The 24,882-nt window shown below is 37.4% G+C and overlaps 1 pseudogene; it reads right to left on the bottom strand.

The window, feature by feature from the left end:
• Positions 1-22,325: 22,325 nt before the first annotated feature.
• Positions 22,326-23,203, bottom strand: LOC103454318 (heat shock protein 90-1-like; annotated as a pseudogene).
• Between the last annotated feature and the right edge of the window lie 1,679 nt (positions 23,204-24,882).

Genomic DNA, 24,882 nt, shown 5'->3' with positions numbered 1-24,882 from the left:
AGTTAGCTAAATAGATTCTTGTTTGTTTAGTCGACAAAACTTGCTTCGTGCTTGTTTTGCGGCCCTAGCTGCACCTACATGATCAGTTCATCAAACAAAGACACAAAGGAACAGTGATAATGATTTAAAAATATGCATGTGACATATATATAAACCTTATTATGTAACTGCTCAATGTGTGCACATTTTAAATATAAAGGTCTCTGATATAGGCAAGCCTTTGACGTTACCATATGGGTTTTCTTTTAAGTTATTGTATCTAGGTCAACTTTCGCACTTGGAACACTTTAGGTCCTATAGGATTAGTGTTTGTTTAGTGTTTTTGGTTCTTCTACATGTTTAACAAAAGATATTTATGCACTAAACCAATAAACACGTCGCATCTGTAATATATTAACGGTGCTGATAATTTGTCTTTAATCTTAGTTTTTCATTTGTGCATGTGCAATTTTATATCTAGAATATGAGTGGTATCTGTTGGGGTCAAAACTCGACAGAGTCTTACTAGATTTAACATGTATTTGTCTCGAGTATTGTTTGCATCTCAGTGCCACGAGATGGTTTGAGAGAAAGTGAATAGGTGTGCTAGTGTTGGAGGCTGTCAACAGACATAGTGCGTATAGATTTGCGTTGTGCTTGTGCGTATGTCTATCTTCTTAACCAAATGAATGTACACCAAATAGGACATTGATTGAGTTAAGTTCTTTTTTATGCCTCGATCAAACGAGGACTTTGTAGTGCGAGATAAGTGTTTGCCTAAGTTATAATTGAAATGAAATAGAAATAAAGACAAGAAACAGAATGTAATTTTTTTTATGATGGAATCAAGATTACAACAATTTACAAAAGAGAGTCAAGACTAATGAGCCAGTCTACATGACTTCAAACGTAAGTGAACTTGAAAATTTAAAGAAATCAGTAAATCTCTAGCAAGATTCATGCCATATAAGCCGGAATAATTCCAGAAGAGTCCATTGATATCATGAATGTCGGATTGGAATGAGTAGGAAACATTGTCTCAAATAGGTGATCCTAGGATGTGTTTGCAAAATCCTATTCTCAGATTTCACTATTGTAATTTACGAGTTTCGTATTTGTAGGATTTTATATTATTTCTTTTTGTTAATTTTAGAACTTTAATTAACTAGTTACAAATCTTGAATCTCCGTAATTAGTTATTGAAAAAACGTGGACCTTTTGAGGTCACTTTGAATATTTTTGGAAAGAGCTCGATCCCACAAACGCGTAGACAAAAACCATTTGGTAAATGAAGTTGTAACGAAGGAGAAATAAGCAAGCAAAGTCCTAGGCAATTTTTGTCATTTGGATTATATATGTTGAGGGCTCTAGAAAACCGAGAGCAGGTCGACCAAATGGTAGCTGCTCGGAACCCCCTCGACATGCAAATAACCTGGTTGCAGACTCAGTTTCTGCAAATGTTTCTAATGCCATTTCAGGCGTTTTTTGGCAAATTGAGGCCACCCACCACCACAATACAACTCAACAACACTCCAAGATTGTTTTCCACCCAAACTCGACCTATTTTCATCACTGTTTCCCGACAAACAGTGCTCATCATTTTTTTGAGCTCATGACCAGTGATCTCATCATTCCAGTGCATATCGACGTCGTTCCCCACTAGCAGGACACTCACTTGGGTTTGGGTTACAAAACCCAAGAATAGATCAGCCATCGGAGCGATGGCGGCGACTTGGTGAAGCCATTAGTTTTTTCGAGCATCGAGACTTTCCCGACGAATTTCTCCATCCTTCGGCCATCTTCAAGCTCCGGAAAGGTATAATTTTTACTCTACTTTTCATGATCTACAAACCGGTAAATTTTGAGCCATTTTGGTGAATGTCAAAAAATTTGGCGAAGCTTGCCTGTTGCCGCCGCGTGCAGTGGTACTTTGTTTGCCTAGGCTAATTTTGATGCCTTAAATTTGGTTTTAATATTTGTTTGACGAGATTCGACCGTTTGACCCTAGTTTCGTAACAGTCCGCCATGTGACCTTTGTAGTAAACGAAGATCCAACCGTTAGATCGTGACAAAATTACATTATGTGGCTATACATAATATTTGTGAATCTTAGGAATTTACAGATTAGAAATATGATGTACGGATCTTTTGGATTGGACTACGTAAGGTTGTTAACCTAACCGTTAACCACATTGATCAAGGATTGACTTTCGGTCAAAATGTTTTGAATCGTTCCTAAGTACTATAATTAGCATTACTAGAGACCTAATAGAGATTAGTGGGCATGTCTTGGTCAGTGAGCCATCTTTGGGATGTGTACCTCGGTTTGCGTACAAGTGACACCTTACCAAAATTTATGTGTTTATTGAGCTTTAGATGTCAGTAATGATAATGGGCAACTTTTAATATGCAGAGAGAAGTTAGGGGCCATATTAGAATTAATTGGTAGAACTGGTACATATGTGTGACTAGATAATTGGTTGCCATGTGAATGTATAAAACGTTTGTTTATGGTAAATCATATGGGGTAATCGTGCTTGGTATATCTACGATGCCTGATCACTGCCTAGTACAATAGGATATGGTCGTGCTTGGTATCCAGGATGGGAGACCATACATATTTCGAGGGTGATCATGCTTGGTATATCCGCGATGAGTGATCACTGCCTATATGATTAGATCAATGCCTAAGGCTTTGCGTGGTATATTCGCGAATGGGGACCATACGCATTCTAGGAGCGATCATGCTTGGTACGTACACGATCGGTGATCACTGCCTACCTAGGGTTGTACTAGAGTGGTTTTGATTGGTAAACTCGCGATGGGCGACCATTACCTGGTTGGATTCTATTAAGTGGTCAAGAATCCCATCTCTTGTTTGGTTCCATTGAGATAGTCCAGAACCCTAGATTCTTGTGAATAAAAATTGCTCATGGTAGACATTAAGTTAGAGTTACAATGTCATTTCTTGCAATCCAGGTAAGAAAATACGCAGATTTGCTTTATTAAATTTTGTGAATTGATACTTGATCTTGTTGGTTGAATAACGTAGCTATTATGCATGTTTGAGTTATTGATCGATTGTTTGTTGTGATTGTGGAATTGTGTTGGAAAACATTGTGATATGTGAATGACGAAATGACAATCCTGATTGGCATATGGTTCTTATGTAGTATGGAACTCTATGTTTTTCTTTTACAAAGTACTATAAGAAATGTCAGAGTTTAAAAAAAAGTTAACTATGAATGACTTGATCTAATCTTAGGGTATGTAGGTAGTCTAATACAGAGGTTAGATACAATCAAGAAAAAAAAAATAAAAAAGGTTACTATGTTACTGAACCGTTAGGTTGTTTTTGGTCATGACTAGTAAGCAAGGCATGATCAATGAACAAGTATTTTCTAATGTCACGATTCAATCCTGGACGTATTTTCAAGATCATGGCGTAAGTGTTTGCTTTGTAGAAAGCTTAGATCTGTAGCTAAAAAATTGAGAGAGTTTTTGCTAAGGAATGAATGGTTTGTGCCAAGACGCAGTTTGGTTGATTGAAGAAAAGTGGTTTTGTGTACACCCAAGTTTTGCCTGTAGACATCGAATTTACTCTCACACATTTCTTTGGACACCAAAATAATTTACTAAACTTCCAAGAATACTCTTGTTTGTTGTGGCCTATATTTAATTGAGAGGTGCGGCAAAGGGAAGAGAGAAAGATGGAGAATAGGCTTGAGGAATTATGTGTTCATTCCTCAGTCCTTGTGCCTTTATTTATAGTAATAAGGAGGAGAGAAACTTGCTCTCCAAGTAATACAAAGTTTATTAGGAAAGATCTTCTAGATCCTAAAGGATTCATGGTCTATCTCTACTTAGGATTTACACAATCACAATATGTATTAGAACATATGTCACAACACTCTCCCTTGAGTATGCAAATACTCAAGTAGATGGCGCATTAGATATTCAAGCAAATGTGAAGTAGTTGATGAAGTCCTCTCGTCTAATTGGTACAAGTAGCGAATGCTAGTCTCAAAACAAACAGAAGAATGCATTTCGCACACCAATTCCTTGGACAAGTTTCTGGAAGGTAGACTTTGACAGTGACATCGTGTAGAGGTCGACAAGGTTGTATGGGATCAGACTGCTTGACTTCAATCTTTTGATGCTCATGCTGATGTAGACACAATATGCTTGGCATTGACTTGTTGGATGTATCATGATCTAGTCGATTTATACAGCATTGTCTTCATGGATCGTTATTGGAACTCAACGATGGATGAAAATCGCAGGGAGTTCGAATATGCTCAACAAGAGTTCTTAACCATATCTCTCACATGATGAGATATAGTGAGTCTTGGAATGATTCAAAGGTTTCGCAACTAAAGCTCTATATCACGGACCTCCAAGATATTGTGATGTTCCTAAATGGTAAAGACATAATTATTTGGAAACGTACCTTGTGTAGTCACATAGATGGTCTGATTCAGGGAATCCCACAAGGCAGGCATCATTCTGAAGATCAAGAGGGTGCGATTTATTCTGAGATGCATAGGGATCAATAAGCCAAAATCCGTAGTAACAGAAAAAAGTCTTTAACACCAATTTGGTGATGGCATGTAGGCATAGTGCTGCTTTATGCCAAATGATTATCAGCACATAAGATGTCCAATTCTAGTGCATTAACCTAAGTACAACAAACGCCAATTGTACTCAGATATGGGTGCCTCACGTTCCAATATGGAACCTTATGCTCCATATCCTCCCTAAAGGTCTCATTTGCATCTAGCGTATAGACGATCAGGGTATACTCAGACATAACACCTTATGGGTCTAGTTCAAACGGTGGACCAGAATACCATCAGAACTAACTCTAAACTTCAGGTTGAGGTAATGTCAAGTTTTCCTAAGATCATTCATCTTAAACTCCGACTTTAGGTGCGAGTCAGTTTTCTCAACTCTAGCAATTTCCGATTTTGTACACGCAGGGGCATATATCCCTAACTAATCAAATATTCACTTAAACGGGTATACCATATCCGCCCAAATAATTCTGCATCCGTAAATTGAAGGCCTCATCAGAACCAAGAGGGTGTTTTTGTGGTCTAGAACTATTTGAATCAGTACATGTAAGTCATTTGGAAACTCCATGTAAGTTTCGTATCAGGATCCCAGAGACACTACAACCACGTTTGTAATGTTGTATCAATCACATGGCATATGAGAGAAACCTTGCACCACAAGGCATCATTCACACTATTTCATTCATCTTATTCGTCATATATTGATTCTTCTAGCTGACCAATCAGTTATATGTTGACACTAATCAACAGCACGTGGTTCGTTATCGTCGCTTTTCATTTATGTCGGTAGTTACCATATAAATGAAACATCATCTAAGATAATCTCATTCCAATTTGATATCTCATCCAAACTAGTATACTGAACCAATAACTTCAGGTCTCAAGTGTAATCTAGATTTAATCTCATGAGATGGAAAGGATTAAGACAACGATCGAGGGGAAGATTCGTTTGTGCCATGTTTCTCCACTTTTGGGGAAGTGAATCCTCGAACCGAGTGATTTGCCACGCTTCTGGCATAAGACAGATTGATTAACTAGCTGCCTATGTATGAGGGTTAGCCACAGTAATGGTATTCCTACTTTCGGGGATAAAGGTCCATCGTACATTTGGTACATTCATCTTTGCAGGCATATTTGCAGCCTGGTATATATGATTTCATCACTTTTGCTAGATCAGAGGAAGTGTCTAGTTATACTCTGACGATCTAGATTAGGATCGAGATGAGACATAGTGGGGACATCCACGATAATTCTCATTGTTCTTGTAGGAATATTAATGTTCTTATCTCCCTTAACATCGGGAAGACTATCTTATAAAAATGACAATCCACCAAACGAGCGGTAAAGAGATCGCTTGTTAAAGGTTCTAAGTAACGAATATTAGAAGGAGAATCATAACCGAAATAGATTTCCATCTTTCCATGAGGACCTTTTTTTTTTTTTTGTACATGAGGGCGGCTCAAATGGCACATAGACTACATAACCAAATGACGCGCATATTCAATATGTCGGGTTCGTTTTTGGTAATCAACTAATATGCGCTTTATAAGGTTGGGTGGTGACAAGCCTTAGGCGGACCAACATGGTTGCTTGCAATATTGCATGGCCCCAAGTAGAGATCGGGAACTTGGTACGCATGACCAACGATCGCACAATCATTTGAATACGTTTAATGAATGCTTCTGCTGGGTCGTTCTGGGTATGAACATGGGGTACTTGATGTTCAACTTCAAAACCCAATTGACATATAATATCCATTGAAAGTTTTCGATATAACTTTTTCAATCAAATAGATTTGATTAGATAATCAGGGTGGTGAGCCTTGAGCTTGTTAATCTAAGCCACCAGTATGGAGAAGGCAGCTTGTAGACAACAACTACACATGTGACCAAGGTGTAGTAGCATCAACGAATACCATAAAGTATCTAAATGGTCTGTAGGATGGTTGAATCAGTCCAAAAATGTCCCTTTGAATCGTTTGTAGAAAAGATTGAGGGTGCTAAGGCATGTACACTTCTAGGTATCATGTCTTTACTTCTAGTCAAAGGATGCCCAAAATGGCGCATCACAGATCATCCTAGATATCCCAAATGTACATCCATAGCAAAAATTCCTTCGGAATCTCAGGCTTCTGTTTGGCCACATAATGGGCCTAAATGAGTGTAATCTACTAGTTAAGCGTTCCATCTTCCCTAGAATACACTTTTGCCTATATTCGTAGGAAGTGCAATATGGTAATATGCGAAGGAGTTTTACTCCATTTTCTACATTGGTTTCAATATGGTAATAATGCTCTCGAATATCCTTAAAGCTCAAAAGACATTCTTCCATAATGAAGTGAGTATAAGGCTTCCCTTTATGGTAAAATTAGTCCTATTAGACAATATAGGGTTGTGCCATGCCTCACAATCAGGTTGGATAGGCTTGAATGAAGGAATTATTTTGTGAAAACATGTTCATTTGAGCAACATCATATAGCATGCAATTAACAATTAAAGGCGGAATCATGCTTGTATGCACTCAAAAACAAAACATTACCATGAAATTCAAAGCCTAGTAGATTGGTGAACCAATAATCAACTCAAAACAAAGTGAGTTGAAATTAATACCTTTGTAGATTCCTCTTTGCATAAGCAAAGGCTAATCACCCAAAGAGATAGGGCCTTCATTCCTTGCTTCTTAGATCCATGGATTTGGATGGAAGAATAGGTTCTCCAAGTTCCCAAAATTGAGAACCTCTAAGTCTCTTCACCAAGGTTAGATTGTAGAAGAAATGAGTGACCTTGGAGTAGTAGGATTGCTAGATGTACCCTCCAAGGTGTTGGCCTTTTTAGAGAGAAAATGGAGAGACAATTCTCACCAATTTTCCCCAAAAATAAACCCTTTTATCACTTTATGAATATTTAGTTATAAAGTCATTTATATAGTCACTTCTTTAAGTGACCTAAATAACCAAAACCCTAATTCATCACACTATGGCCGGCCATTTAGGGGATTTTGGGCTTTTGGGCTTTAATGAATCTTCATTCATTAAATTGTCATACAACTTAAGTTAATGGGCTTGACGTTCGAAGCCCATTGGGCCTTAAGGTCCAAAACTATCCCGAAGTCTTTAACGAACTTATTCATTTGATTAATTAACATATTAATTAATCCTTGCCATAAATAAATGATTAAACCATTTAATCATTCTTACTCATTTCCGTTTAATCTTCAATCTCCACCTTTTATGGTGTGTGATCCATTAGGTTCCTTTTAGCGAGGTAGTGGGCGATTAAAACCATTTTACATCGATTGTGAATTGAAACTATATTCAATTCTCCCTTTAGTGATTACACACGTTTAGGGCTTCCACAAACCATGAGTGACACCTAGCAGCATATCATGGTTACCCAAGCTAATCAGAAGAGGATAGAGAACCTATTCAGTTTGGGATTACAAATGCAATACGGTCCTTCTCTAATCTAATACTCTTGACCACATTGTTTGGTATGATAGTTTATTTATTCATGTCTACTAGCCAATGTGATTCGTGTGCTTATATGATTTCCTTGAATGTGATTTGGAACGCATTCCCTAATCTCATTCATACTCTGGCCAGAGATTCCAAATCATATCATAGAGTATTCTCCCTCAACTGTTTGAAGGTTAGAGATCCCTTGTTGCGCATTCACTTGTCTCCATAGCTAAGTGGCTTAACCCCAATGATGCCGTGGACACCCCGAGGGGGTGACTTTGACATAATCAAAGATCAAGGACTTAACCACAAGACAACTGTGATGCCTCAGGTCAAAGGACTACTTTGCATTATCCCAACCATGAGTTCTCATGTGACATGGAATATAAGAACTCTTCGTTGATCACGTTCAGTGAACTCATTCTCTATTGAGCACCTACGTACTTGTCTTGATGTCACACACACCAATGACTCGAGACTAATCACTCTCCCTGAGAGAAGACATAGTACGTACTGATCTTAACGGACTGTCAACGCCCAATTGACAATCCTATGATCAGGAACGTTTAGGATGTGTCTACGAAAGAATGGTCTCATGAATCTAACTTCATTAGATTACATTCTCCCAATCACATATTCCTTGGACTTTATCGTTTAAGCATATAACATTTATATGAGACGGCTCAAACAATAATGTATGCCCTTTATATGTAAAACTAGATTAGTTTAACATGTGAAATGTCCGTAAAGTATCATCACATGATTGGCTTTAGGGCACATTTCCAACAATCTCCCACTTGCACTAGAGCCAATCAGCTTGGTCATCTTGATGATACCTCTTCTGTAGTCATTTCATAAATGGCTGAATAGTAGGCCTAGATAGTGGATATCTATATGTGTTATCCATAGAAGCAACCTTGAGAATAACGACGTCACCATTATACATGATTCTCAATCATGTGGTTCAGTCTCTCATTTGAGTTCGGATCTTGATGAGACCTTGATTCCCAGGCTTGAGCTATCGCCCCATTAGTGTCATACACTTTCTGGTTGGAACCGAATAGAGAGTTCATAAATGAACTTTCCCATCCAAACAACATTGTTGTAAACTTCTATATGGCAATATATCTTGCATTCATAATGGAACACACTAAAGTCATTACTTTAATGTTTCCATCCAAATATCTCTTTAGTCATAATAAAGAGATATTTGTTTATCTCTTCATTCATAATGAAGAAACATCCAATGATGGATTAGATTCATAATCTAATACATTTACGCTTCCATTACGTTACTTTGATTCTTCCTCGATCTTTGAGGAATTTATCCTTTAGTATTTCTTAAATACTTAAGGACTCACTTGACAGTTGCCATGGTTCTGATCCTGGGCTTGAACTGATATCGTCTTGTACCGTTCTAGGTACAACTCATATCAATGTTTTTCATACAATATGAAATACATAAATCACCTTTCTGCGTATGCATAAAGGATTATATTTACGCATTATTTCTATGGGAGTCAAAGGGGCACGTTCCCTTTGAGAAGAGCAACTTGCTAGTCACACTAGAATCGTCCTTCTAATTGAAGTTTATCATCATATGAGAAACTTCCTAGCATCCATTGTCTATTATTAGGGATTGATATAATCTAATTATATCATGAAATATATCATTATAGCTTTCCATCCCATGTATATAGACTATATCTCCCATATACATTCTATCTTCATATAATGTATTAAAGTCATAACTTTAACGAAGAAGTATTCTTTTCATTTCCAAAATTAATATATCATATATATTTAAATTTTAGGAACATGATTAACTCCCACTAATCTTTTGTAAAACTAGTAAACAAAAGATTCATTTACATCTTTATGAGAAATCAAACGATTTGATCCTTTTCTCATAAAATGCAAATAGCTCCCACTAACTTGCTAAGATCCATGATGGATGGATCTCTACAACTTACATGTCTTGTGATTTATAGTTTTAGACATATATTATCAAGACTATCTTAATAATGGTTTCGAAAACCCATATTATGTCAAAACATTGAATCACCATTTTAGTTGTAGCTAGCAATCTTCGAATTAATAGAAACTAAGACTACGTCAAAAATGGTTCCTTTAAAGTCAACCATTCTCTTTGATTGTAGTCACCTTAAGCTACCAATTAGCTATGAAGGTTTCATTATTTCGAGTCAAATGGTACTTTACCATTTCCTTGAGTATATATCGTATATGCACTCATTGTAGTCATAAAGTTCAAAACCATTCAACTGAGACGATTTATAAATCCTTATCGACTACCTTGGAGCTTGTGGTATAGGAACTAGGTTGTTATATTTGTTGATTACTATCTTGTCTCTCAAAGAACCCATTCTTTGAGTTCTATCTCTCATTCATTTGCTTTTAGGCAAATCACATTGTAGAATTACAATGAACTACCCAACAAAACAACATTTGTTAGTTGGTTTATAGAAGCGATTTCCAAAAGTTATTTTAAGGATATCCTACAAGATTATTATCAAACAAATATTGCTTGTTAGCACACAACCCCAAATCTTTAACATGCTTAAGATTTGTCTTTCTTTCCAACTACATCTTATGGAGTCATGAAAATATTGGAAGATCTTCTCATTGACAATCATATTGTTTTAGAAGTATATATCCTATATATGGGTAATAGATAATATCTAACGAACTAAATCTTATTCAAGTTCGTTCTTCTCCTAATGGAGAAATACATTATCTTATGATGCTATTTTCCTTGATATCTTTCAAGGAAACTCATCTAAAGTGTTACCTTTCCTTGGATCAAATCTAAGGAGATAATACTTTAGATGTCTTACTCATCAACTTACATTTCTTGAATTCTTTGAAACATTTTGCAAAGTATTCGGACTTGTGTTTATTCAAAATAAACTATAGTCCAACCGAGAGTGATCTTCGGTGAATGTCATATAATATGAGTAGTATTATGTTTGTGGACAAGTGCCACTAACATTTAAGTGAATTAACCTCAACAACTTTGTGATTCTTTCTTCTTTCCAAAAGAATAAAGATTCGAACATTTCGCCTCTAAACAATTTTAACAAGAAGGTATTGGATCCGGATCTAACGATCCAAAGCATCCATCTATGACCAACTCGTAATTTATGTTTTAGAGGTATCACAACTTTAGTTGGGATTAGTCACTACCTTGCAACCTTTTGGGTTTTAAGCATCATTATATTCTAAACAGTTAACACTACCATATCATCTCTACTATAGAGACAATCAATTAGATTACTATAATCCAATTTCTTTGGTAGTTCATATGAGGAAGTAAGTACTATCTGTTTTCACAGAGATCTACATTTGATTCACGTTTCGTATGTGAAGCACATTTTCTTCTCTCATATATCTTCTACTTCTTATTAGTCACACTTTTACAACGATTTGTAAAACATAGTTACTAATACGGAATCATACATTCAAGTAGAAGAACCAACTGTTTTGAACTTTTCAAGAACATTTTACAACACCTTCGAAAGGTGTGTCCTTGACACTTGCAAGACATTTCTTGCAAATACCCCTTCCAATGTCCATCCTTTCATAAAGAAAGTTTGTTCCCTTGGAGTTATTTATCTTCTTTATTTGACTTTCACCTTTGACTACATTAGTCATGGTCCCTAAACTCCCACTATCTCTCTTGAAACCTTTTTTCAATTGTGTTATACACATCAAACAATTTTGGAGAGCATGTGGTTTATTGTTCACTACATAGTTTACAATAAACTTAGTGAACGATTAGGATAGGGAAACAAAGGTGAAGTCCTTGCCTAGTTTCCGTCTCGTTAAGTGGTTTATCACTTCAACATTCAATGATTCAAAATCATCATAAGTCCATGTTAATGGACTATTTTTGTCAACCAACCATTATGTTCTAAACATAATTACAAACTTTAAAGAGTTGTACAAGGCAACTCTTATTTCTTCACACAACAAATTGTAAGTGAAGAATCATGGCACATAAAGTGTCCATGCCCTTGTGCTTACTTCTCAAGTTCTTTGTTCAATTAACAAAGAAATAAGCACTAAGTGTTTGTATTGACTAAGGGTTGTTCAAAGCAACTCTTATTTCTTCATACAACAATTTGTAATTGAAGAATTATGACATTAAAAGTGTTGTCCTCTCTATGATAGACCTTTTCTAACATATTCTTCTAATGATACATTATCAATAGGAAGATTGTGAGGATGAGACTACTTAGGTACATTTACAAGCCATTAAAGACAATCTATGGTTTTGTAGTACCAAGTCCGTAAACTAAACGTTCGGCTTTTATTTGTCAAGTGTTGGATAGCGTTTGCAAATATATTGGTAATCAAATACATAACGAATATAAATTGATTGATTTTAAGCCATTTGATTCGGGTCTTTAAATCAAAATAGCACCACCCACTATTTTTGGCAAATTCCATATCCCTCATTGGAATTCGAGAGTTTTGGATGAAACTCTTAGTAGGTTATGGGAGGCTCACTATTACCAAGCCCACCTCAGAAGAACTCCATATTGGCTAGCAACAATAATAATGAGAGAGTACGCTTACTCATTTGCAACTAATGCAAGTACCCATCTTGTTTGGCCTCTAGAGAATGATGCCTCAGAAGAACTCCATATTGGCACCATTGCACTTAGTTAAGTCATTCCCACCATGCTAGTTCAAGTAGGGGTTCAAGAATGGCCTCAGAAGAACTCCATATTGGCCACACTCGTTGCCTACCTTTCACTTCATCATATGTTTATAGGCTTCTCCTGAATGTAAGCACATACTTTGCAACCCCAGAACTGGACGAATACATTGTACGAGTCACAAACGATTGAAGCCCACCACGGTGGAAGGCCACGAAAGAGTGTTCTAAGCACTCTCACGCTTATCAACTTAATAATGGTTTGGTTGAGGGTTTTAGGTCTCATCACACATAAACATACATTTTAATCTCTATTAAAACTATTTTGGTCCTATTACAACTATTGGTCCATATGATTGTTTTAGTTGTACATAATACTCCCACTATGCTTTTAAAACGGTTTTTAAAGCAAGAGTATATGTTACTACTAACATAAGGTTTGCATTCATTTGATGGACTATATAGTTGCCTTAGGGCCTTAGGATGACTATGAACCTTTGTTTAGATTCAACACGAGCCTTGTGTTGAATCTCGGTCTAGGGATGGAGATTGATTTTAGTTACGCGTTTAATCACATTAAGGCGTGTTGTCTTAGGGGCGTTGGACCCAATTACTTCATTTTCATGCATATCATATAAAGCAAGAAAGAAATACTTCAAAGTAAAGGATGAGCTTATGCTCATTACAACATTTGCATAAAACAAATTACCTTAAAGTAAAGAAGGTCTTATGCCCTTTTACAACATTTGATCAAATCAAATTACAACCAAAATCTAATCTACACATTCCCATGGTTCAAACAAATTTGAAACGCCTTTCACATAGCTCAATTATATTAGGCTTAGGTTCATAATCATCCTTTAATTAATTAACGCTTTAACTAATTAATTGAATGCAACATTTTCATTTGGTTTTTGTATCCATAAAATTGATTTAAGTGGAGCTAAACAAAATGAAAATCCAATTCTCATTTAAAGAGACAAAACAATTTTGTTCTCATCCTATTTGGGCCATCATGCAATAACCACAACTTTTTGGGCCATATTGCGAAAACATAAACTTTCGGGTCACTTTGTAAAAACACAAAAGTCACTACTTCATGTAAATACAACTAGAACCCAAAATTTAAATAAATTCAAAAACTTCATTAAAGGAGCAAAACAATTTGTCCTTTAGCGTTTTTAGGCCTTAACGTCAAAACGTAAACTTTCGGGTCAAAGTACAAATACACAAAAGTATCAAAACTTTATGTAATTGCATAAAAGCCCCAAAAATACCCTATTTTATTAGGGTGGCCGGTTTTTAGGGATAAAAAGGAGTGGTGGGTGTTTTGATTTATTAGTTTTGTCAAAAACAATCAAGTAGTGCTTTCACCTTTCATAAAAATAATATATGTTTTGATGATTGATATTTCTTTCATCATTTATACAAATATTTAACACTTTAAATACTTTCATAAAAATAATATATGTTTTGATGATTGATATTTCCATCATCATTTATACAAATATTTAACACTTTAAATACATGATAAATCATTTGAAAAACATATATCATAAACTTTATGAAATAAATCAAAACTTTGAATCAAAACACAAACCTTTGTGTTCTTGGCAAGAACATCAAGAACATATGAAGAACATCCATGAAAACCCATAAGAGCTCCATGAATGTTTTCATGCAATAAAACTCAAATTTTTATCATTCAAAATGAGGCTAACATCCTAGGGTACTTAGGGGTTCCAAAAGTCACCTTAAAACCATTTTAACAAGACAAACATGAACCCAAAAAATCACCCTTTGGATTTGGCCGAAAATCCCCAAAATCATGACACCAAATTTTAGCTCCAATATTCATGCTCATATGAACTACATCTACAACATTTGAGATGGCAAATTTTCAAACAAAATTTACATTCAAAGAAGCAAGAATAAAGCTTGTAACAATTACAACTTTTAAATCATAAACTTATGAACTACAAAACCCAAAAGGATTCACCAACTACTAGACCTAGGCTCTGATACCACTTGAAGGAATTATTTTGTGAAAACATGTTCATTTGAGCAACATCATATAGCATGCAATTAACAATTAAAGGCGGAATCATGCTTGTATGCACTCAAAAACAAAACATTACCATGAAATTCAAAGCCTAGTAGATTGGTGAACCAATAATCAACTCAAAACAAAGTGAGTTGAAATTAATACCTTTGTAGATTCCTCTTTGCATAAGCAAAGGCTAATCACCCAAAGAGATAGGGCCTTCATTCCTTGCTTCTTAGATCCATGGATTTGGATGGAAGAATAGGTTCTCCAAGTTCCCAAAATTGAGAACCTCTAAGTCTCTTCACCAAGGTTAGATTGTAGAAGAAATGAGTGACCTTGGAGTAGTAGGATTGCTAGATGTACCCTCCAAGGTGTTGGCCTTTTTAGAGAGAAAATGGAGAGACAATTCTCACCAATTTTCCACAAAAATAAACCCTTTTATCACTTTATGAATATTTAGTTATAAAGTCATTTATATAGTCACTTCTTTAAGTGACCTAAATAACCAAAACCCTAATTCATCACACTATGGCCGGCCATTTAGGGGATTTTGGGCTTTTGGGCTTTAATGAATCTTCATTCATTAAATTGTCATACAACTTAAGTTAATGGGCTTGACGTTCGAAGCCCATTGGGCCTTAAGGTCCAAAACTATCCCGAAGTCTTTAACGAACTTATTCATTTGATTAATTAACATATTAATTAATCCTTGCCATAAATAAATGATTAAACCATTTAATCATTCTTACTCATTTCCGTTTAATCTTCAATCTCCACCTTTTATGGTGTGCGATCCATTAGGTTCCTTTTAGCGAGGTAGTGGGCGATTAAAACCATTTTACATCGATTGTGAATTGAAACTATATTCAATTCTCCCTTTAGTGATTACACACGTTTAGGGCTTCCACAAACCATGAGTGACACCTAGCAGCATATCATGGTTACCCAAGCTAATCAGAAGAGGATAGAGAACCTATTCAGTTTGGGATTACAAATGCAATACGGTCCTTCTCTAATCTAATACTCTTGACCACATTGTTTGGTATGATAGTTTATTTATTCATGTCTACTATCCAATGTGATTCGTGTGCTTATATGATTTCCTTGAATGTGATTTGGAACGCATTCCCTAATCTCATTCATACTCTGGCCAGAGATTCCAAATCATATCATAGAGTATTCTCCCTCAACTGTTTGAAGGTTAGAGATCCCTTGTTGCGCATTCACTTGTCTCCATAGCTAAGTGGCTTAACCCCAACGATGCCGTGGACACCCCGAGGGGGTGACTTTGACATAATCAAAGATCAAGGACTTAACCACAAGACAACTGTGATGCCTCAGGTCAAAGGACTACTTTGCATTATCCCAACCATGAGTTCTCATGTGACATGGAATATAAGAACTCTTCGTTGATCACGTTCAGTGAACTCATTCTCTATTGAGCACCTACGTACTTGTCTTGATGTCACACACACCAATGACTCGAGACTAATCACTCTCCCTGAGAGAAGACATAGTACGTACTGATCTTAACGGACTGTCAACGCCCAATTGACAATCCTATGATCAGGAACGTTTAGGATGTGTCTACGAAAGAATGGTCTCATGAATCTAACTTCATTAGATTACATTCTCCCAATCACATATTCCTTGGACTTTATCGTTTAAGCATATAACATTTATATGAGACGGCTCAAACAATAATGTATGCCCTTTATATGTAAAACTAGATTAGTTTAACATGTGAAATGTCCGTAAAGTATCATCACATGATTGGCTTTAGGGCACATTTCCAACATTGAAAGGTTGTCAAAGGGTGATGAGGTATTAGGTATGAAGTTAGCATAGAACCAAACTGCTAACTTCCCCACAAAACATACATAAGCATGAGTTAATTGTATTAGTCACATGTGATAATTTTCGTTAATTAACTCTTATTCGAGAATAATAGTGACATCCAAACACCAATCTTAAATCCTAGAACAAAAGAAATTGTTCACAAAGTAAACCAAAATGTATTAAAAGGTTCGGCCAATATGGCTTTCCATGTCAAATTTTGCTCGCCAAATGTGTTAGGTGGGGCAAAATTAGTCTCACATATTGACTATGAGAATAGTACTCCTCAACAACATTGGCAGAGGCACAAACAAATGCAGAACCAATGATTTATTTCGTCAAAATTGAATTAGATTATGCAGGGTTGAGGTTCGGGAATGATATTCCTTATTCTTGAAGTTTTTGGTCTTAGGGGCTAAGGATCATGCTTCGGGCATGATACCACCTCTTGGCAAACCTTGATTCTACCATATGTTGTAAAACAAACTTGAAATGAGATTGAGAGAGAGAGATAGAGACAGACAGACATACATACTCAAACTTGGTTCGATAGGCTCCAGCCAAAACTCGAGGGGTCTGTTCTGTAGGCCTCTGTTGAAGCAAAGCAATACTATTTGGTGCACCTCTACCGAAGCAAAACGTGCCTTTTGGTGCATCCCTACCGAAGTAGGCCATCTCCATTCGGTAGACTTCAGCTGAAACTAGGTCTATATCGTTCGGTACTTCCCCACACCGAATTGTTGGGGTGCCTTTCTCTCACTAGTGTGGTAGTAATTAGATTCGAGAATTTGGCAACTTTCATTGTCTATATTGCTACTTCAGGAGCAATTTAGAGATATGGAAGGACGGGAAAGATTTTCGTCCAGTCAAAATTCGATTGGAAATAAACTTCTGAATTGTACCTATTCATAAACATAAAGGTTTCAATCATGTTTTGCTTCGGGTAGGAATTCATCTTTCATGATTTAGAACTGTCTATAGTGAGTCAAAAAACCATGGAGTCCATAGCAATGAGGTATTTACATTTGATATGCTTCAGGCATAAGACTTCGAATGAAGATCATGGCGGAGACTCATTCAGTTCTTCCACACCATAACTGGCTACAATGATTTTGCAACTAGTCTTAGTCAAGCAGGGTGTCACATCTTGTATCTACATAAAGTAGTTTGATGTTTGAAACTTCCAAATCAGTGAAATCGAACTTCTTACGGTTCAACAATACATTGAATGGCAGAAATAAGAATGTGATTGGTGTTTAAGGAAATAAAATTTCCATAAACATCAATGTTAGAACATTCAGGTTCTAATACATGGTTTGGTTCAAACGGATTTAAGCATAGAGAACTTCGGGCCTCCACATGAGTGTTGCACATTAAGAAACTTTAGGTTTCTATGACACCTTTCCAAAATTCAAGTTTATGAACTCTACGTTCATAGTACCTACAAACAAGCGCAATATATACAAGGTAAGAATATATAGCAAGAATATATAGTGATTTAATTAATTATTGGTCTACAGGCTAATGAGAAGTGGTGCTAAACAAAAATGTAGGCGATTAAAATTTGGTGGTCTAAAATGGGCCAAAACCCACGGAGAGCATAAAAAATATGTGCCTTGAGGCCCATTCTCAAATCTAGGCTAGACAAGAGGCGGGCCGAGCCAAGGGGGAAGACAATAGGCCTTCCATGCATTACTGGGCTGCTGCAGGTAGGCCAAGGCACTGTTGGAACAGAAGGCTCAAAATTAGGGGCATTGATCCTATTTGATACAATGTAGGGTAAAACGAAGGCCTACCTTGGAGGGTGCCACATGAGAGCACCACACACACGGGCCGAGCAAAGCAGTTGCATTGGGCTGCTGCAAGTGAGTCCAGGAGGAAAGAAAAAAAATCTTGTTTGCTGCGGGCCGAGTTACCATGGCCCAATTAGAGTTCGGGTGGACCAAGGAAACATCGTAGCTGCTGTTGGGTGTGCTCGTCGAAAAAGAACGTCAACACCGCCGCTTTAGGTGGCTATGTTTTTGGTGGGGAAAACTCAGGGCGAGTTCGTGATTAAATGACGACCATAATGGTGAAGTTCAAAATCAAGAACCCTAGAAAAATCGAATCTGGATTTTGAAAAAAAAAACCCAATAAGATTCGAATGAATCCCAACCAAAAATCCATCAGGAACGATCTTCAGGTCGCCAGAGACGTTGACCCATGGTGGTAGTGTGGCTGCAGGCCAGACTTGGCCGTGGTTTTGGTGATGACGACGCCATTCATGGCTTCTGGCCTGGGTTCAGGCCTAGAGCGTTTGCTCCGTGGCTTGGCTCGCAGGTTGGCTCGACTCCAGTGGCTCAGGCTGCTAGCCTGGCATGGTGGGCTCGGCGGCTGCGGTCGCTCAGTGTGAGAGGTTTCTAATGAAACCCTAATATATATATATATATTATCATTTTTATTCAATTATACATATAATTTAATACTGATCTATGTATAATTTCATGCAATATCAATTCACATAACGTTCACAATATTATGGATATAATGCATACATAATTTATATAGAATCTAAAATTCAAAAAACGTAAAGTTAGGTCATGCATTATGGTGAATGTCTATGCTATCAGTGCTGCAAAAATATCTAGATAAAAACGTTTTTTTGGAAGAACCTGATTGCGTGATAATATTGATAAACTGGTTTGATGCAAAAAATTATTTCTTCAATTTTGGCTTTCCATCTCCAAAGCTTGTATCTTGTTCAAGAAAAAAATTATAAATTGACTCAATAAAAGTATATGAATTCAATAAAGTCAAAATTTAATCAATTAAAAATATTGAAACGTAATACTCTCCTGATTGAAGACGAATAAATTCTCTTTAGCACATCTTGAAGAGTGTGCTAATAACGTGTTGTGGCCTATATTTAACTAAGGGGTGTGGCAAAGGGAAGAGAGCAAGATAGAGAATAGGATTGAGGAATTGTGTGTTAATTCCTTAGTCCTTGTGCCTTTATTTATAGTAATAAGGAGAAGAGAAACTTGCTCTCCAAATAATACAAAGTCCATTAGGAAAGATCTTCTAGATCCCAAAGGATTCCTAATCTATCTCTACTTAGGATTTACACAATTACAATATGTATTAGAACATATGTCACAACATTGTTTTATTTTTTATGAATTCATTTTTCTTTGGACACCCATTTTTTATTTTGTTTGAACACCTATTTTTCTTGTATTAATAGAAGGCACTGGTTATGGATTGATTGTAGATAAGATGATTATATTTAGGGGTGTGCTATCCACACACCCCATTTTACTTCTCACACACCCCTTGATAATTTATATTCGTTGATCTAATTCAATTCATTCGATCCGACAGTTGAAAATTAAAAAGGTGCGTGAAAAGTAAAATGGGGTGTGTGGATATCACACCCCTATATTTATATCAAACTAAAATTTTAAAACTCGGCTTAGCATTTGGATTTCAATTTGTCTCTTAATCATCTGCTATATGAAAACCAATAAATTAAATAAGAAATGAAAGTTATAACAAAAGTAGGACAATGTTAGAAGATCCATATTATGAACATTGTTGATGCACAAAATCGGAGGTCTTGGAACAATGTAAATCTGACCGTGAATCTGCAAGAAATGTAAAGAACACAAAATGTATCGTGGTTCACCCCAATGTTTGGGCTACGTCCACACTGATATTGTATTTCTCTGTTTGTGAGAGGATTGTGAGGAAGAGAGAGCTTCTAAGAGTGAGAGAGTTCTTCCCCATGGCCTAAGAATTGGTCTCTCTTAATGAAGAGAGTGAGGGGTCCTTTTATAGAATAAGGGTTCCTCACTTATTACATATTTGCCCCTTCATTTATTACATAACTACATTTGAGTCCCCCGAGTATTTATATGAGGTCTAAATACAGAGGCCATAAGTATGGTACAAACAATAGTCCCTCAAGTCTTCAGTCAAGAGAGTCTTTTGGCTGGAGACTTGAAATTCAGTCCATGTGTGGGCCGAAGTAACTAGATGTCATCTAGAACTGATACTCGATATAAGACGGTGCCCAATCTGAAATGATGCTCAACTAGAAGTAGCACATGTTGCGAGGCTGCTCTGCTTGTGGCTTATGTTACCTTGGTTGGCTCGACTTGTGGCGTTGAAGGTAAGGGAGTCCCTTTTATAGAATAAGGGCTCGCTCCTCAATACATAAATGATGGGCTAGAGTCGATGCTCGCGGCGAGGCAGCAATGTTCTCTAATGATGGTGATGGAGTCCCTTTTATAGAATAAGGGCTTGTTCCTTAATACATAAGTGATGGGTTAGGAGTGATGCTCGTGGTGAGGTGGTTGCTTAGGAGGCGGCGATGCTCTCTAATGATGGTGAGGGAGTCCTTTTTATTAAAATAAGGGCTCGCTCCTCAGTACAGGAATAATGGGCTAAGTCCCCCAAGTATTTTTCATGAGGCCCAATTGAGGCCCAATATATGGTACATAATGTAGTCCCCCAAGTCTTCGGTCAATAGAGTATCTTGGCTGGAGACTTCAAATTGAATCCATGTATAGGCCAAAGTGGCGGTTGTTCAGAGGCGGTATTTGTATACCCTGCACTAAAGCTTTGTAGGTGAAGTTTTGCAAGTGAAGCTTTTGAAGCTGGAGCTTTGTAAATGAAGTTTTTGAAGCTGGAGCTCTCGAAGCTGAAGCTCTGTAAATGAAGCTTTCAAAACTGATTGACATGAGTGATGCTCATGAATGTTTTTATGTTTGATTGACATGAGTGATGCTCATGGATGTTGACATGAGTGATGCTCATGAATGTTGACATGAATGATGGTCATGAATGTTTATGTATGATTGACATGAGTGATGCTTATAAATGTTTATGTATGATTGACATGAGTGATGCTCATGTATAATTTTGGAGTACTGGACGTACTTTTGTTCATCTGGTTGGTGATAATAGTAGCAGGCTGCCTAATAATTTTGGAGTACAAGGCGTACTTTTGATCACCTGTTTGGTGATAATGGTGGCAGGCTGCTGAATAATTTTGGAGTACTGGGTGTACTTTTGATCACCTGGTTGGTGATAATAGCGATAGGCTGCCGAATAATTTTAGAGTACTGGGCGTACTTTTAATCACCTGGTTGGTGATAATAGAGGCAGGTTGCCGAATAATTTTGGAGTACTGGGCGTACTTTTGATCACCTGGTTAGTGATAATAGCGGCATGGTGCCGAATAAATTTGGAGCCATAGGGCCTAGCTCTTTTGGGCATATGGGCCTTCACCCTCCACATAACGTTCCAGCCTATTATTTTGGGCTTGCCCTTTTTTTTTTTTTTTTTTTTTTTTTACAATTTCCCTCTGATGGGGTTTATACAAATATCTCCGAAAGATAAGAAAAATAAATTACATCATTAAAAAAAAAAAACTGTTGCAGATGGTTGGATAGTGGGATAACATGTGCAGCTATTGTAGTAAACCTTCACGTGGAGGCAGGTTTGGTCAGCAGGCATGGTCTGCTCCTTTTATTCCTTGCTTTTGCAGATTTGCGTGCCTGCTTTACAGCAAACACATCCATAGTTTTTTTTCTGTGGGTGGTCGACAAAAACAAAAGTAGCTTCTGCTTTACATCAAACACATCCATAGCTTAGCAAAAGTAGCTTCTGCTTTACTTTTGCTTTTGTTTCTGTTTCTTCTTTTCTCTTTCCTTTTCTCTTTCTGCTTTTGCGACATGTGAGCACATGATTGCACCCCTCGAAGTTTGATCATTGGTCGGTGTTTGGTCTTCTTGAACCGATTTCCTTCTCTATGGTTTTCTCGGTCCAGAGATAGATTGGATAGCTGATGAACTCAGAGTGCTTCTTCACAAGATCCTTGATCATCATCTCTTATGAATACCCCAACTGATCCTCCTTGAGGAAGAGGGTGATCTTGGTGCCCCTGCCGAGAGGTTCGCCATTGACATCCCTTGTGATAGTGAAGGAACAACTAGCCTGTGACTCCCAAATGTACTGCTCGTCGTCATTGTGCTTGGTGGTCACAATGACCTTCTCAGCAACTAGATAGGCCAAGTAGAAACCGACACCAAACTGATCAATCATGCTCACATTGGCTCCGGCTTGCAATGCCTCCATGAATTCTTTAGTTCCTGACCTTGCAATTGTACCCAAGTCGTTCAATAAATCTTCTTTGGTCATGTCGATCCCACTGTCGATGATTGAGAGGATCTTATTAACCTTGTCAGGCACCAGCCTGATAAAAAACTCCGGTTGAGCATCGAACTTGTTTTTGTCTGTGAAGCTCTCGAAACGAATTTTGTCTAAAGCATAAGATGAAATCCTGATGAGCTCACGGAAGAAGATCTCCTTGTTACTGTGGTTGAAAGGTGAGTCGGAGACGGAGGCGAGGTAAGGCTGAAAGTCGAATCGGGTCATGGAGTCCAATGTCGATTTAGGCACGAGAGGAGTGAATTCAGCAGGGCAATGGAGGCTGAGGAGGACCACCAGCTGACCCAGGAGGAGGCGTCAGAGACATTGGGGTTGTTGAGGATGGGCCTCGAAGACGGAGGCGTGGTGTCGCTCACGGCGGAGCTGACGGAGACGTTTGGAGAGTTTGAAGTATGGAGCAAGCTGTTGTACGACATGTGTCGAGTGAGGTGCCAAGGCGTGGCGGATTTACTTTTCTCCTTGTTTTGCTTATTTCACAATCAGTATCATCATATTCGCCTGATCGATTCCTCTTTCTTCTGTTCTCTTCCTTCTTTTCTTTTTCATTTGTTCTTCCTCTTTCAATCTTTTATAATGAAGCTTTTCAGAACCTCTCTGACAAGTTACCAATTTGACAAAGGCTGCTTGTTTTTCTCCACCTCTAGTTTTCAGTTCTAGGAAGTAGTAGTTGCAGAGAGATTAATTGTGAATTAGAGAGAGAGAGAGAGAGAGTAAAGGAAGGAGAGAGAGATTGTGTCTCTGGGTGGGTTTTGCAGATCCACGATGGAGGTGAAAAAATGAAAGAGAACCGACACAACTTTTCGTATCGTTTCCTATAAACGGCGCCAAATGTTGATGCACAAAACCGGAGGTCTTGGAACAACAAAAATTCGACCGTAAATCTGCAAGAAATGTAAAGAACATAAAATGTATCGTGGTTCACCCCAATGTTTGGGCTATGTCCACAATGATATTGTATTTCTCTATTTGTGAGAAGATTGTGAGGGAGAGAGAGCTTCTGAGGGTGAAAGAGCTCTTCCCGATGGCCTAAGAATTGGCCTCTCTTAATGAGGAGAGTGAGGGGTCCTTTTATAAGAATTGGCCTCACTTATTACATATTTACCCCTTCATTTATTATATAACTACATTTGAGTCCCTCGAGTATTTATACGAGGTCTAAATACGAAGGCCCTAAGTATGGTACAAACAAACATCAATTGGTTTTGGCAGTGAAGTTCCTTATGGAGGCAGCGATGGGGTTTTATGTGTCGGTTGTGAAAAAATGGGTGATTTTGATTGTAGAGGTGCTCGTTTTGATGAAGGGAAGGTGGTGGTGACTAATGGTTATGTTGCTTAGTTGTTGTTTGTTGATAGGAAAAAGCGCTGTTGTCGGAGATGGCTTGGTTGGTCGGAGACGGTGAAGGATGATATTGACGGGAAAAAATAATTGTTTTCCTTCAGAAACCACTAAGCCATGTATGGTATATGAGTATTTTTCTTTTAAATAAATTGATGGGTAACTAGAAATGAAACTTGAGTGTATGAAGAACCACTCTTGAAGAATCACTTGAGATTTGTATAATCGTAAAGATAGTGGTGATGATGATAGGTGGTGGTGGTGACAGCAATGCCGACGGTGGGTGGTGGTGATAAAGCATGGTGTAGGTTGTGGATGCAATTTTGTACACAGCTGATTTGACAAAATTTCACCTACAAGAGAACAAACAATGTTAGCTTAATTGGCGAGCACACTAAAAAAGGGGGAGGTGTCTGTCAAAGGGCCTTTGATGCATAAGTCAAAAAAGTAGTTTGACGCGCTGGACAACTAAGAGAGGACTCTAAAATGTCAGCTTTTTGCCACCATTAGGCCGAATATGGCCCAAGGGCATGACATATCATAGGCCTGATGCCCTTATGGTACGTTGGTAGCCTAAAGGCCTATTACCCACAATGCAAACATATGTGAATTCCATTGAGGTAATAAATTGTCTGCTTATGACCTCAAGGGTAAAATCATTGTAGTGAGCATATAGTTCACTTGTCATTCTCCTATTAAAAGAAGTGGTTAACTTATGTCTCCACATAGGTGATAACAGTGATGGTGGATGGTGATGAT

Source organism: Malus domestica, chromosome 05, assembly GCF_042453785.1.
Source record: "Malus domestica chromosome 05, GDT2T_hap1".
NCBI lineage: Eukaryota > Viridiplantae > Streptophyta > Magnoliopsida > Rosales > Rosaceae > Malus > Malus domestica.
Note: the sequence above shows the minus strand (reverse complement) of the source record. Positions and strands in the feature narration are given on the sequence as shown.